Genomic DNA, 16445 nt, shown 5'->3' with positions numbered 1-16445 from the left:
TTGTGATGGCAAGACCGTGGAGCACTGTGATGAAAAGACCATGGATAATTATGATGAAAAGCGTCATGGATCACTGTAATGACAAAGGGCATGGAGCATTGTGATGACAGGTGTCATGGATCATTGTGTTGAGAGGGGTCATGGAGCATTGTGATGACAAGGGTCCATGAGCATTGTGATGAGAAGGTCATGGAGCATTGGGCTGAAAATGTTCATGGAGTATTTTGATGACAGGGGTCATGGAGACTTGGATGACAAGGCCATGGAACATTGTGATGGCAGGGGTCATGGAGCATTATTATGACAGGGGTAATGGAGCATTGTGATGACTAGGGCACGGAACACTGTGATACATGTGTCATAGAGGATTGTAATGACAAGGTCATGGAGCATTGTGATGAGAGGAGACCGAGCATTGCGATGACAAGCGTCATGGTGCATTGTGGTGACAAGGGCATGGAGCAATGTGATGGGAGGTTTCATGAAGAATTGTGATGAAATGGCATGGAGCCTTGTGATGCCAAGGGTCATGGAGCTTTGTGATGACAAAAGTCATGGAGCATTTTGATGACAAGGTCGTGGTGCATTGTGATGAGAAGGGCAGGGAGCATTGAGATGACAGGCTCATGGAGCAAATTAATGAAAAGTGTCATGGAACATTTTGATGACAAGGGTTATGGAACATTGTGATGTCAGGGTTAATGGAGCATTTTGATGAAAAGGGTCATGGAGCATTCTGATGAAAAGGTGCGTGGAGCATTGTGATTACAGGGGTTTGGAAGAATTGTGATGACAAGGGCATGGATCATTGTGATGAGAAGCAATGGAGCATTCTGATGACATGCGTCATGGAGCTTTGTGATGACAAGGACAGGGTGCATTTTGATTACAGGGGTCTTGGAGCATTGTGATGAAAAGGGAATGGATCATTGTGATGAAAAATGCATGGAGCCTTGTCATGACAGGGTTCAAGGAGCATACTGATGACAACTGTCAGGGGGCATTGAGATGATAAGTGTATTGAGCATTTTGATGACAAAGATCATGGAGCATTGTGATGAGAAGACCATGGATAATTGTGATGACCAGCCTCATGTGGCATTTTGATGACAAGTGTTATGGAACACTGTGATCAGAAGGGTTTGGAGCATTTTGATGACAGAGGTCATTGAGCATTTTGATTTCATTGTGATGACAATAGCATGAAATATTATGGTGATGGGCACGGTGCATTGTGATGACAGGGGTCATGGAGCATTGTTATGTCAGGGGTAATGGAGCATTGTGATGACAAGGCCATGGGGCATTGGTCTGAAATGTTTCATGGATTATTGTGATGAGAGTGGGCCTGGCGCATTGTGATGACAAGGGCCCAGAACACTGTGGTACAGTGTTCATGGAGGACTGTAATGACAAGGGCATGGAGCATTGTTATGAGAAGGGCATCGAGCATTGTGATGACAAGCGTCATGGAGATTTGTGATGACATGGATTATGGAGCATGGTGAGGTAAGGGGTCATGGAGCATTGTGACGAAAAATGTCATGGAGCATTTTGATGACATGGGTTATGGAGAATTGTGATGTCAGGGGTCATGGAGCACTGTGATGATAATGGCATGTAGTATTGTGATGACAGCAGTCATGGAACATTGTGATGACAAGGATGAGGTCGTATTGTGATGACTAGTGATGGAACATTGTGATATCAGTGGTGACAGAGCATTTTGATGAGAAGTGCATGGAGCATTGTGATGACAAGCTGGTGGAGCATTTTGCTGACAAGCGCATGGAGCATTGTGATGACAAGTGTCATTGAGTGTTGTGCTGAGAAAGGCATGGAGCATTGTGATGAAAAGTTCATGGTGCATTGTGGTTACACAGGTCACAGATCCTTGTGATGACGACGGCATTGACCATTGTGATGACAAATATCATGAAGCATAGTGATGAATGGAGTCACGGAGCATTGTGATGACAGGGGCATGGAGCATTGGTCTCACAAATTTCATGGATTATTGTGATGACAGTGGGCATGGTGCATTGTGATGAAAAGAGCATGGAACATTGTGATGACAACGTCATGGACTATAGTGAAGACAGGTGTCAGGGAGCATTGTGATGACATATGTCATTGTCCATTGTGATGCCAATAACATGAAGCATTGTGATGACACGTGTCATGGATGATTGTGATGACAAAGGTAAAGGAGCATTGTGATGATCAGGGCATGGAGCAATATGATGGCAAGACAGTGGAGCATTGTGATGAGAAGACCATGGATAATTGTTATGAAGAACATCATAGAGCATTATGATGACAAGAGCCATGGAGCATTTTGACATAAGATATCACTTATGAAGGAATTATATACATGGCTACCTATGAACTGAATTAGGAAAGAGAAGAGTGTCTCACATTTAGAAAACATACTTATGCCTGCTTAAGGGGAAAGAGAGGTGGGGAGATGTACAAAACCAGAGTTTGATATTAGCACAGGTACCGTTCCATAATCCAAATACAGAATAGACAAGACCTACTCTTTCCTCAGTGAACGGGACTGAACACCCATATTCCCCGCAGAGGAATATATCAGAGTAGTAAGAATCTTAAAACCTATGTATCGATATGTCTCTGAAAGGGAATCAAGTGTGTGTAGACTGGCATAAACATGGCAGTGAGAATCAGCTCAAAACCACTATAAAAAGGAATTTCAAAAACAAAACAAAAAAACAGGGATATTCTTTGCAATTCCTTCAGGGTCTCTGAGGAAACCTGGAATGACCCTATCTACAATGACAGCTGGATGTGGCATAAGGCTGGACACTTGGGACTGAGAGGATTGGTTAGATTCGGTGAGCAAATGCAGACCATTTAAAGCAATAATGCGTGGCACACATTCCAAGGGTCCCAACTCTCCAGGTTGAAGGGAATATTACTACAGCTATAACATGTAAGGGAAACCTACAGAATGGACACACTGTGAATATGAAAGGTTTCTAAAACTCAACTAATAGTCCCTCTACTGGTGCTCCGGTTTGACTTTCCAACTGCTTTACTATCAATCTCCAAAATTGGAAAGACAGACCCTTTAACCTCCTGGTTCGCACAGGTTGCCAATTTGGCAGAGGATGAAAGGGAAGAGGGAGAACCATTGAGAGAGTAGCTCTTAGGCATTTGGACGGGCACATGTCACTCTAATATCCCGGAAGGAAGAAGAATTAACCAAAGTCTCAGCAACCCGCCGGGAACCAGTATAGGTCCTGAACAAAAATTTTGGACTTGCGGTCAGCTGAAAAAAAACGAGTTGAAGAATGGATCTTAGGGGGAAAACAATGCACAAACTGTCAGAGAAATAAAGGACAACAATCGTCCAAAAATCTTTTGAGGGAAGGCAACGAGGCGGACTTGAAAGTGAGCCAGAATAGCAGGAAACAGATTTCTAGAGGTACATTGGAATCGCCTTTAAAGCACAGGAACAGGGGCAAAACTTCAACAATGATGCACTTGGCCAGCAATGCCGTATGTGTGTTTTCTCCTGAATCAATTCAGGAGAAAACGCATACGTCCTTTTTGGCCAAGCAAGAAAGGGGGCAATGCAAATCTGAACTACAATGAAGTATCACTTCCCACCGGTCAAAAGGGACATCGCAAAATGTGTAAAAACCAGAAAGGCAAGGCAGGCCCCGGAGAACAGGGATCCTAGTTATGCTGATGGGCAGGATGTAAATTGCCAACTGCCTCTCTGGAGGAGTGCATTGTGTTCCCTAAAACAAGGAAACAACAGAGCTACAAAGCCAAGAGCACTTCCAGTCTAGGGAATATACCTTGGGAATACTGAAAATCAATAAGACAGAGCCACCTCAAAATTTAGTGCTGCACTGCTTACAAGAACCTCAACTTGGGTACAACTTAAATATCCTAGGAAAGACAAAAATGGTTCAAGAAATTGTTTTACTTACGTACGATGGAATATCCCTCAGCCATGAAATCAATGTCATAAGGCCAGTAGCAGCAAAATGAGTGGATTCAGGTACGATGATTCTAAGCGAAATAAGTCACAGAGAAAAAGAAACTTATCATAAGATAACACTTATGAAGGTCCTGTAAACATGGCTACACATGAACTGAGTTAGGAAAGAGAACAGAGTCTCACATTTAGCAAACACTCTTATGCCTGCTTAAGGGGGAATGAGAGGTGGGGTGATGCATAATACCAGAGTTTGATATTAGTACATGTACCGTTCCAAAAACCAACCACGGAATAGAAAAGACCTACACTTTCCTCATTTAAAGGGACTCAAAACCCCATATTTCCCGCAGAGGTATATATCTGACTAGTAAGAAACTTAAAACCTATGTATTGATATGTCTCCGTAAGGGAATGAAGTGTTTCTTGACTGCCATAAACATGGCAGTGAGAATCAGCTTCAACCCACTATAAAAAGGAATTTCAAAAACAAAACAAAAAAACAGAGAAATTCTTTACGATTCCTTCAGGGGCTCTGATGAAACCTGGAATGACCCTATCAACAATGACAGCTGGATATGGAATAAGGCTGGACACTTGGGACTGAAAGGATTGGTGAGATTGGGTGAGCAAATGCAGACCATTTAAAGCAATAATGTGTGGCACACATTCCAAGGGTGCCAACTCACCAGGTTGAAGGGAATATTACTACAGCTATAACATGTACCGGAAACCTAGAGAATGGACACACTGTGAATACGAAAGGTTTCTAAAACTCAGCTAATAATCCCTCTCCTGGTGCCCCGGTTTGACTTTCCAACTGCTTTACTATCAATCTCACAACTTGGAGAGACAGCCCCTTTAACCTCCTGATCCTCACAGGTGGCCAAATTTGTAGAGGATGAAAGGGAAGAGGGAGAACAAGTGAGAGAGTAGCTGTTAGGCATTTGGGCGGGCACATGTCATTCTAATTTCCTGGCAGGAAGAAGAATTAACCAAAGTCTCAGACACCCGCCGGGAACCAGTATACGTCCTGAACCAAAATTTTGGACATGTGGTCAGCTCACAAAAAACGAGTTAAAAATGGATCTCAGGGGCACAGCAATGCACAAACTGGCAGAGTAGTAAAGGACAACAATCGTCCGAAAATCTGTTGAGGGAAGGCAACGAGGCGGACATGAAAGCAAGCCAGAATAGCAGGAAACAGATTTCAAGAGGTACATTGAAATGGCCTTTAAAGCACAGGAATAGGGTCACAACATCGACAATGATGCACTTGGCCAAAAAGGGCTTATGCGTTTTCTCCTGAATATATTCAGGAGAAAACACATATGCGCTTTTTGACCAAGCAAGCAAGCGGGTAATGCAAATCTGAACTACAATGAAGTATCACTTCCCACCAGTCAAATGGGACATCCGCAAAATGTGTAAAATCCAGAAAGGCAAGATAGGCCATGGAGAACAGGGAGCCTCGTTATGCTGATGGACAGGATGTAAATTGCCAACTGCCTCTCTGGAGGAGTGCACTGTGTTCCCTAAAACAAGGAAACAACAGAGCTACAGAGCCAAGTGCACTACCAGTCTAGGGAGTATACCTTGGGAAAACTGAAAATCAATAAGACAGAGCCACTGCAAAATTTATGGCTGCACTGCTAACAAGAACCTCAACTTGGGTGCACCTTAAATATCCCAGGAAAGACAAAAATGGTTCAAGAAATTGTGTTACTTACGTACGATGGAATATCAGTCAGCCATGAAATCAATGACATAAGGCCAGTAGTTTCAAAATGAGTGGATTCAGGTACGATGATTCTAAGTGAAATAAGTCACAGAGAAAAAGATACTTATCATAAGATATCACTTATGAAGGTCCTCTAAACATGGCTACACATGAACTGAGTTAGGAAACAGAACAGAGTCTCACATTTAGAAAACAATCTTATGCCTGCTTAAGGGGGAAGGAGAGGTGCGGTGATGCATAAAACCAGAGTTTGATATCAGTACATGTACCGTTCCAAAAACCAACTATGGAATAGAAAAGACCTACACTTTCCTCAGTGAAAGGGACTCAAAACCCCATATTTCCCGCAGAGGTATATATCTAACTAGTAAGAAACTTAAAACCTATATATTGATATGTCTCCGTAAGGGAATGAAGTGTGTCTTGACTGCCATAAACATGGCAGTGAGAATCAGCTCAAACCCACTATAAAAATGAATTTCAAAAACAAAACAATAAAACAGAGAAATTCTTTACAATTCTTTCAGGGGCTCTGATGAAACCTGGAATGACCCTATCTACAATGACAGCTGGATGTGGCATAAGTCTGGACACTTGGGACTGAGAGGATTGGTGAGATTCGGTGAGAAAATGCAGACCATTTCAAGCTATAATGTGTGGCACACATTCCAAGGGTCCCAACTCTCCAGGTTGAAGGGAATATTACTACAGCTATAACATGTACGGGAAACATAGAGAATGGACACACTGTGAATATGAAAGGTTTCTAAAACTCAACTAATAGTCCCTCTCCTGCTGCTCCGGTTTGACTTTCCAACTGCTTTACTGTCAATCTCCCAACTTGTAAGACAGCCCCTTTAACCTCCTTGTTCGCACAGGTTGCCAATTTGGCAGAGGATGAAAGGGAAGAGGGAGAACCAATGAGAGAGTAGCTGTTAGGCATTTGGATGGGCATATGTCACTCTAATTTCCCGGCAGGAAGAAGTATTAACAAAAGTCTCAGCCACCTGCCGGGAACCAGTATAGGTCCTGAACCAAAATTTTGAACTTGCGGTCAGCTCACAAAAAACGAGTTGAAAAATGGAGCTCAGGGGCACAACAATGCACACACTGGCAGAGTAATAAAGGACAACAATCGTCCAAAAATCTGTTGAGGGAAGACAACGAGGCGGACTTGAAAGCGAGCCAGAATAGCAGGAAACAGATTTCAAGAGGTATATTGGAATCGCCTTTAAAGCACAGGAAGAGGGGAACAACTTCAACAATGATGCACTTGGCCAGAAATGCCGTATGTGATTTCTCCTGAATATATTCAGGAGAAAACACATACGTTCTTTTTGGCCAAGCAAGCAAGCGGGCAATGCAAATCTGCACTACAATGAAGGATCACTTCCCACCGGTCAAATGGGACATCTTCAAAAGGTGTAAAATCCAGAAAGGCAAGATAGGCCATGGAGAACACGGAGCCTAGTTATGCTGATGGACAGGATGTAAATTGCCAACTGCCTCTCTGGAGGAGTGCACTGTGTTCCCTAAAACAAGGAAACAACAGAGCTACAGAGCCAAGGGCACTACCAGTCTAGGGAGTATACCTTGGGAAAACTGAAAATCAATAAGACAGAGCCACCGCAAAATTTATGGCTGCACTGCTAACAAGAACCTCAACTTGGGTACACCTTAAATATCCCAGGAAAGACAAAAATGGTTCAAGAAATTGTGTTACTTACATACGATGGAATATCAGTCAGCCATGAAATCAATGTCATAAGGCCAGTAGCAGCAAAATGCGTGGATTCAGGTACGATGATTCTAAGTGAAATAAGTCACAGAGAAAAAGAAACTTATCATAAGGTATCACTTATGAAGGTCCTCTAAACATGGCTACACATGAACTGAGTTAGGAAACAGAACAGAGTCTCATATTTAGCAAACACTCTTATGCCTGCTTAAGGGGGAATGAGAGGTGGGGTGATCTATAATACCAGAGTTTGATATTAGTACATGTACCGTTCCAAAAACCAACCACGGAATAGAAAAGACCTACACTTTCCTCATTTAAAGGGACTCAAAACCCCATATTTCCCGCAGAGGTATATATCTGACTAGTAAGAAACTTAAAACCTATGTATTGATATGTCTCCGTAAGGGAATGAAGTGTTTCTTGACTGCCATAAACATGGCAGTGAGAAACAGCTTCAACCCACTATAAAAAGGAATTTCAAAAACAAAACAAAAAAACAGAGAAATTCTTTACAATTCCTTCAGGGGCTCTGATGAAACCTGGAATAACCCTATCTACAATGACAGCTGGATGTGGAATAAGGCTGGACACTTGGGACTGAAAGGATTGGTGAGATTGGGTGAGCAAATGCAGACCATTTAAAGCAATAATGTGTGGCACACATTCCAAGGGTCCCAACTCTCCAGGTTGAAGGGAATATTACTACAGCTATAACATGTACCGGAAACCTAGAGAATGGACACACTGTGAATACGAAAGGTTTCTAAAACTCAGCTAATAATCCCTCTCCTGGTGCCCCGGTTTGACTTTCCAACTGCTTTACTATCAATCTCACAACTTGGAGAGACAGCCCCTTTAACCTCCTGGTTCTCACAGGTGGCTAAATCTGTAGAGGATGAAAGGGAAGAGGGAGAACCAGTGAGAGAGTAGCTGTTAGGCATTTGGACGGGCACATGTCATTCTAATTTCCTGGCAGGAAGAAGAATTAACCAAAGTCTCAGACACCCGCAGGGAACCAGTATAGGTCCTGAACCAAAATTTTGGACATGCGGTCAGCTCACAAAATCGAGTTAAAAATGGATCTCAGGGGCACAGCAATGCACAAACTGGCAGAGTAGTAAAGGACAACAATCGTCCGAAAATCTGTTGAGGGAAGGCAACGAGGCGGAAATGAAAGAGAGCCAGAATAGCAGGAAACAGATTTCAAGAGGTACATTGGAATGGCCTTTAAAGCACAGGAATAGGGGCACAACATCGACAATGATGCACTTGGCCAAAAAGGGCTTATGCGTTTACTCCTGAATATATTCAGGAGAAAACACATATGCGCTTTTTGGCCAAGCAAGCAAGCGGGCAATGCAAATCTGAACTACAATGAAGTATCACTTCCCACCAGTCAAATGGGACATCCGCAAAAGGTGTAAAATCCAGAAAGGCAAGATAGGCCATGGAGAACAGGGAGCCTCGTTATGCTGATGGACAGGATGTAAATTGCCAACTGCCTCTCAGGAGGAGTGCACTGTGTTCCCTAAAATAAGGAAACAACAGAGCTACAGAGCCAAGTGCACTACCAGTCTAGGGAGTATACCTTGGGAAAACTGAAAATCAATAAGACAGAGCCACTGCAAAATTTATGGCTGCACTGCTAACAAGAACCTCAACTTGGGTACACCTTAAATAACCCAGGAAAGACAAAAATGGTTCAAGAAATTGTGTTACTTACATACAATGTAATATCAGTCAGCCATGAAATCAATGTCATAAGGCCAGTAGCAGCAAAATGAGTGGATTCAGGTACGATGATTCTAAGTGAAATAAGTCACAGAGAAAAAGAAACTTATCATAAGATATCACTTATGAAGGTCCTGTAAACATGGCTACACATGAACTGAGTTAGGAAACAGAACAGACTCTCACATTTAGCAAACACTCTTATGCCTGCTTAAGGGGGAATGAGAGGTGGGGTGATGCATAATACCAGAGTTTGATATTAGTACATGTATCGTTCCAAAACCCAACTACGGAATAGAAAAGTCCTCCACTTTCCTCAATGAAAGGGACTCAAAACGCCATATTTCCCGCAGAGGTATATATCTGACTAGTAAGAAACTTAAAACCTATGTATTGATATGACTCCATAAGGGAATGAAGTGTTTTTGACAGCCATAAACATGGCAGTGAGAATCAGCTCCAACCCACTATAAAAAGGAATTTCAAAAACAAAACAAAAAAACAGAGAAATTCTTTACAATTCCTTCAGGGGCTCTGATGAAACCTGGAATGACCCTATCTACAATGACAGCTGGTTGTGGCATAAGGCTGGACACTTGGGACTGAAAGGATTGGTGAGATTCGGTGAGCAAATGCAGACCATTTAAAGCAATAATGTGTGGCACACATTCCAAGGGTCCCAACTCTCCAGGTTGAAGGGAATATTACTACAGCTATAACATATACCGGAAACCTAGAGAATGGACACACTGTGAATATGAAAGGTTTCTAAAACTCAACTAATAGTCCCTATCCTGGTGCTCCAGTTTGACTTTCCAACTGCTTTACTATCAATCTCCAAACTTGGAAAGACAGACCCTTTAACCTCCTGGTTCGCACAGGTTGCCAATTTGGCAGAGGATGAAAGCGAAGAGGGAGAACCAATGAGATAGTAGCTGTTAGGCATTTGGACGGGCACATGTCACTGTAATTTCGCGGAAGGAAGAAGAATTAACCAAATTCTCAGTACACCCGCCGGGAACCAGTATAGGTCCTGAACCAAAATTTTGGACTTGCGGTCAGATCACAAAAAACGAGTTGAAAAATGGATCTTAGGGGCACAACAATGCACAAACTGTCAGAGAAATAAAGGACAACAATGGTCCAAAAATCTTTTGAGGGAAGGCAACGAGGCGGACTTGAAAGCGAGCCAAAATAGCAGGAAACAGATTTCAAGAGGTACATTGGAATCGCCTTTAAAGCACAGGAAGAGGGGCACAACTTCAACAATGATGCACTTGGCCAGAAATGCCGTATGTGTTTTCTCCTGAATATATTAAGAAGAAAACACATACGTCCATTTTGGCCAAGCAAGCAATCGGGCAATGCAAATCTGAACTACAATGTAGTATCACTTCCCACCGGTCAAAAGGGACATCCGCAAATGTGTAAAAACAAGAAAGGCAAGGCAGGCCCTGCAGAACAGGGAGCATAGTTATGCTGATGGGCAGGATGTAAATTGCCAACTGCCTCTCTGGAGGAGTGCATTGTGTTCCCTAAAACAAGTAAACAACAGAGCAACAGAGCCAAGGGTCATTACAGATAAGGGAATATACCTTGGGAGAACTGAAAATCAATAAGACAGAGCCACCTCAAAATTTAGGGCTGCACTGCTTACAAGAACCTCAACTTGGGTACACCTTAAATATCCCAGGAAAGACAAAAATGGTTCAAAAAATTGTGTTACTTATGCACGATGGAATATCAGTCAGCCATGAAATCAATGTCATAAGGTGAGTAGTTTCAAAATGAGTGGATTCAGTTACGATGATTCTAAGTGAAATAAGTTACAGAGAAAAAGAAAGTTATCATAACGTATCACTTATGAAGGTCCTGTAAACATGGCTACACATGAACTGAGTTAGGAAAGAGAACAGAGTCTCACATTTAGAAAACACGCTTATGCCTGCTTAACGGGGAAGGAGAGGTAGGGTGATGCATAAAACCAGAGTTTGATATTAGTACAGGTACCGTACCAAAAACCAACTACGGAATAGAAAATACCTACACTTTCCTAAGTGAAATGGACTCAAAACGCCATATTTCCCACAGAGGAATATATCTGACTAGTAAGAATCTTAAAACATATGTATTGATAAGTCTCCATGATGATGGGCATGGTTCATTGTAATTACAGAGTTCATGGAGCATTGAGATGAAAAGTGGCATGGAGCATTTTGATTACAGTTGTCTTGGAGCATTGTGATGACAAGGGCATGGAGCATTGTGATGAGAAGGCCATGGAGCAGATTGATGACATGCGTCATGGAGATTGTGATGACAATAGCATGGAGAATTGTGATTACAGGGGTCTTGGAGCATTGTGATGACAAGGGTCATGGAGCCTTGTGATGACAAGGCCGTGAAACATTGTCATGACAGGGGTGAGGGAGTATTCTGATGACTAGTGATGGAACATTTTGATATCAGTGGTGAGAGAGCATTTTGATGAGAAGTACATGGAGCATTGTGATGACAAGTTTTATGGAGCATTCTGATGACAAGTTTGTGGAAAATTTTGATAACAAGCGCATGGAGCATTGTGATAACAAGGGTCATGGAGCACTCTGCTGACAAAGGCATGGAGCATTGTGATGGCAAGGGTCACAGAGCATTGTGAATGAAAAGTTCATGGAGCATTATGGTGACAAATTTCACAGAGCCCTGTGATGACGAGGACATGGACCATTTTGAAGCCAAAGGTCATGAAGCATTGTGATGACTGGAATCACGGAGCACTGTGATGACAAGGGCATGGAGCATTGTGATGACAGGGGCATGGAGCATTGGTCTGACAAGTTTCATGGATTATTGAGATGACAGTGGGCATGGCGCATTGTGATGACAAGGGCATGCAGCATTGTTATGAGAAGGTCATGGAGTACTGTGCAGACAGGTGTCAGGGAGCATTGTGATGACATATGTCTTGGTGCATTGTGATGACAATGGCATGGAGCATTGTGAAGCCAAGTGTCATGGAGGATTGTGATTACAAAGGTAATGGAGCATTGTGATGACAAGGGCTTGGAGCTTTTTGATGACAATGGTCATGGAGCACTGTGATGACAAGGGTATGGAGCACTGTGATGACAACGGCCATTGAGAATTTTGATGACAATGTCGTGAAGCACTGTGATGAAAAGCACTTGGAGCTTGCTATGACAGGGTTCATGGAGCATTGTGATGACAAGTGCATGGAGAATTGTGATGACAAGATCATGTAACATTGTGATGAGAAGTGTCATGGAGCATTGTGATGGCAAGACCGTGGAGCACTGTGATGAGAAGACCATGGATAATTGTGATGTCGAGCGTTATGCGTCACTGTAATGACAAGGGGCATGGAGCATTGTGATGACAGGGGTCATGGAGCACTGTGATGAGAAGTTCATGGAGCATTGGGATGACAATATTCATTGAGTATTGTGATGACAGTGGTCATGGAGCATTGCGATGACAATGGAATGGAGGATTGTGATGACAAGGTCCTGGAGCATTGTGAGGAGAAGACCATGGAGCCTTGTGATGACAAGTGTCATGGAGCATTCTGATGAAAAGGGGTGTGGAGCATTGTGATTACATGGGTCTTGGAGCATTGTGATGAAAATGGCATGGGTGATTGTGATGCAAAGGGCATGGAGCCTTGTCATGACAGGGTTCAAGGAGCATACTGACGACAAGTGTCAGGGAGCATTATAATGAGAAGTGTATTGAGCATTGTGATGACAAATGTCATGGAGCATTGTGATGAGAAGACCATGGATAATTGTGATGATGAGCATCATGGGGCGTTTTGATGACAAGTGTTATGGAACATTGTGATCACAAGGGTTTGGAGCATTGTGTTGACAGAGGTTATGAAGCATTCTGAATTCATTGTGATGACAATAGCATCAAGCATTATGATGATGGGCATGGTTCATTGTGATTACAGAGTTCATGGAGCATTGAGATGAAAAGTGGCATGGAGCAATTTGATTACAGTTGTCTTGGAGCATTGTGATGACAAGGGCATGGAGCATTGTGATGAGAAGGCCATGGAGCAGATTGATGACATGCGTCATGGAGCTTTGTGATGACAATAACACGGAGCATTGTGATTACAGGGGTCTTAGAGCATTGTGATGACAAGGGTCATGGAGCCTTGTGATGACAAGGCCGTGGAACATTGTCATGACAGGGGTGAGGGAGTATTCTGATGACTAGTGATGGAACATTTTGATATCAGTGGTGAGAGAGCATTTTGATGAGAAGTACATGGAGCATTGTGATGACAAGTTTTATGGAGCATTGTGATGACAAGTTTGTGGAAAATTTTGATAACAAGCGCATGGAGCATTGTGATAACAAGGGTCATGGAGCACTCTGCTGACAAAGGCATGGAGCATTGTGACGGCAAGGGTCACAGAGCATTGTGAATGAAAAGTTCATGGAGCATTATGGTGACAAATTTCACAGAGCCCTGTGATTACGAGGGCGTGGAACATTTTGATGCCAAAGGTCATGAAGCATTGTGATGACTGGAATCATGGAGCATTGTGATGACAAGGGCATGGAGCATTGTGATGACAGGGTCATGGAGCATTGGTCTGACAAGTTTCATGGATTATTGAGATGACAGTGGGCATGGTGCATTGTGATGACAAGGGCATGCAGCATTGTTATGAGAAGGTCATGTAGTACTGTGCAGACAGGTGTCAGGGAGCATTGTGATGACAATGGCATGGAGCATTGTGAAGCCAAGTGTCATGGAGGATTGTGATGACAAAGGTAATGGAGCATTGTGATGACAAGGGCTTGGAGCTTTTTGATGACAATGGTCATGGAGCACTGTGATGACAAGGGCATGGAGTACTGCGATGACAACGGCCATTGAGAATTTTGATGACAATGTCGTGAAGCACTGTGATGAAAAACACTTGGAGCTTGCTATGACAGGGTTCATGGAGCATTGCGATGACAAGTGCATGGAGATTTGTGATGACAAGATCATGTAACATTGTGATGAGAAGTGTCATGGAGCATTGTGATGGCAAGACCGTGGAGCACTATGATGAGAAGACCATGGATAATTGTGATGTCCAGCGTCATGCAGCACTTTAATGACAAGCGGCATGGAGCATTGTGATGACAAGGGTCGTGGAGCATTCTGATGACAAGCTTGTGGAGTAATGTGATGAAAATGGCATGGAGCATTGTGATGAAAAGGGCATGGAGCATTGTGATGTAAATGGCATGGAGGCTTTTCATGACAGCGTTCAAGGAGCATTCTGACGACAAGTGACAGGGAGCATTGTGATGACAAGTGTATTGAGCATTGCGATGACAAAGGTCATGGGGCATTGTGATGACACGAGCATGGAGTATTGTGATGACAGGCATCATGGAGCGTTGTGATGACAAGTGTTGTGGAACAATGTGATCACAAGGGATTGGAGCATTGTGATGACAGAGGTCATGGATCATTTTGATTTCAAGGAGCACGGAGCGTTGTGATCACAGGGATCATGGAGAATTGTGATGAGAAGATCATGGAGCATTGGGCTGAAAATATTCATGGAGTATTGTGATGACAGGGTTCTTGGAGCACTGTGATAACAAGGGCATGGAGCATTGTGATGAGAAGGCCATGGAGCATTCTGATGACATGTGTCATGGATGTTTGTGATTAAAAGGGGAATGGATCATTGTGATTACAGGGGTCTTTGAGCATTGTGATGAAAAGGCATGGATCATTGTGATGAAAAAGGCATGGAGCCTTGACAGGGCAGGTTTCAAGGAGCATACTCTCGACAAATGTCAGGGAGCATTGTGATGCCAAGTGTATTGAGCATTGTGATGACAAAGTTCATGGAGCATTTTGATGAGAAGACCATGGTTAACTGTGATGAGGAGCGTCATGGGGCATTGTGATGACAAGTGTTATGGAACATTGTGATCACAAGTGTTTGGAGCATTGTGATGAGAGAAGTCATGGAGCATATTGATTTCATTGTGATGACAATAGCATGAATCATTATGATGATGGGCATGGTGCTTTGTGATGAAAGTGTTCATGGAGCACTGAGATGAAAAGTGGCATGGAGAATTGTGATTACAGAGGTCTTGGAGCATTGTGATGACAAGGGTCATGGAGCCTTGTGAGGACAAGGCCGTGGAACATTGTGATGGCAGGGTTCATGGAGCATTGTGATGACAAGGGACACAGTGCATTGTGATGAAAATTTCATGGAGCATTGTGGTGACAAAGATCACAGAGCCTTGTGTGACGAGGGCATGGATCATTGTGATGAGAAAGGTCAGGAATCATTGTAATGACTGGACTCACGGAGCATTGTGATGACAGGGGTCATGGAGCATTGTGATGACAAGGGCATGGCACATGAGGTGACAAGGGCATGGAACATTGTGATGACAAGGTTATGGAATATTGTGAAGACAGGTGTCAGGGAGCATTGTGATGACATATGTCATTGTCCATTGTGATGACAATGGCATGGAGCATTGTGATACCATGTGTCATGGAGGATTGTGATGACAAAGGTAATGGAGCATTTTGATGACAAGGGCTTGGAACATTGCGATGAAAAGTGTCATGGAGCATTGTGATGACAAGGGCATGGAGCATTCTGATGAAAAGGTGCATGGAGCATTGAGATTACAGGGGTTTTGAAGCAATGTGATTACAAGGGCATGGAGCATTGTGATGAGAAGGCAATGGAGCATTCTGATGACATGCGTCATGGAGCTTTGTAATGACAAGGACATGGAGCATTGTGATTACAGGGGTCTTGGACCATTGTGATGAAATGTGAATGGATCATTGTGATGAAAAATGCATGGAGCCTTGTCATGACAGGGTTCAAGGAGCATACTGATGACAACTGTCAGGGAGCATTGTGATGATAAGTGTATTGAGCATTGTGATGACCAATATCATGGAGCATTGTGATGAGAAGACCATGGATAATTGTGATGACCAGTATCATGGGGGAATTGTGATGACAAGTGCTATGGAACATTGTGATCAGAAGGGTTTGGTGCATTGTGATGACAGAGGTCATTGAGCATTTTGATTTCATTGTGATGTCAATAGCATGAAATATTATGGTGATGGACAGGGTGCATTGGGATGACAGGGTTCATGGAGCACTGGGATGAAAAGGGGCATGGAGCATTGTGATTACAGGGGTGTTGGAGCATTGTGATGACAAGTCCATGGA

Source organism: Hyperoodon ampullatus (genome assembly GCF_949752795.1).
Source record: "Hyperoodon ampullatus genome assembly, contig: SUPER_X_unloc_1, whole genome shotgun sequence".
NCBI lineage: Eukaryota > Metazoa > Chordata > Mammalia > Artiodactyla > Ziphiidae > Hyperoodon > Hyperoodon ampullatus.
The sequence above is the reverse complement of the archived record's forward strand: the minus strand, read 5'-3'. Positions refer to the sequence as shown.